This window comes from Chrysochloris asiatica, unplaced genomic scaffold (assembly GCF_000296735.1).
Source record: "Chrysochloris asiatica unplaced genomic scaffold, ChrAsi1.0 scaffold00444, whole genome shotgun sequence".
NCBI classification, from domain to species: Eukaryota; Metazoa; Chordata; class Mammalia; order Afrosoricida; family Chrysochloridae; genus Chrysochloris; species Chrysochloris asiatica.
Window position 1 is genome coordinate 277,882 of NW_006408962.1, and position 1,211 is coordinate 279,092.

The following is a 1,211-nucleotide window of genomic DNA, read 5'->3' on the forward strand; positions in this document are numbered from 1 at the left end:
CCATCCACTCTGCACAGGGTTGATGGGGTGGGCAACTTAGACATTGGCTACCTAAAATGGGGGGTGGGGAGGGCGCGAAGCTATAAAGGCACAAAGTGACTAGCTTATAAGTTTTCAAGAGGGAGCTTAGTTTCAGAGTGTGCAGCGGAATGTATAATCCCCACTGAGTGTTTTTCATCTTGTCTAGGTGGGTCTGGTGAAAGGAGATGGGGATAAGACTCTTATGATTCAATAGTAATTGTTATCATGACTAAATGCAATTGTTGTAACTGTAAAGGTAGAACTTTTGTAGCAAAAAGAGGGCAGTGGTTGATCTTACAGTCCAAGGACGGAGGACTTGTTAAGTGCCATCAAGGGAGAAGAGCAGGAGTGGAGTGTGGGAACCTATCCAGAGAAGCAGTGACGGCAGAGATAGAGTCAGAGATGGTGACGTGGAAAGATGGAGCAGCTGAGGACTCTAGACTCAGGAGGCAGAGGGGCTGGGTGCTGGTGGTGACAGGGGTGGGGTGGGGGGCAGGCTTGCAGGGTGTGGCCTTTGGTTGTTTGAATGATAGTATATTCCTGAGTGTTTTGGAAACACACACACACAAACAGAGGGAATGGAAGCAAATACTATTGAATGATGATGCGTGGAGGAGATTGTAATCATTGCAAATGACGCAAAATACGATAAGATGAGTGTAAAATGGATATTCATTCTCCCATGTAACCTATCACTCAATTCACAATAGAAACTTAAAAAAACAACAACAACAAAAAAAAACCCCACCATTGCTTGGGTCAGGCGTACCTTAGTCTTCAAAATAATATCTTTATCTTGAACATTTTAAAGAAGGCTTGTGCAGCAGATTTGCCTAATGCAATATGTCGTTTGATTTCTTGGCTGCTGCTTCTATGAATGTTGATGGCAAATCCAAACAAAATGAAGTCTTTGACAACTTAATATTTTCTCCATTTACCATGATGTCATTAGTAGTTGTAAGGTTTTTGCTTTCTTTACATTGAGCAATCCATATTGACAGCTGTGCTCTTTGTTCTCCATGAGTAAGTATTTTAAGTCCTCTTCCCTTATAGCAAGCATGGTTGTATCATCTGCAAATAGTAGGTTAATAAGTCTTCCTCCAATCCTGGTGCTAGGCTTTTCTTCATATAATCCAGTTTCCCAGATTATTTGCTCAGTATACAGATTGAATAAGTATGGTGAAAAAATA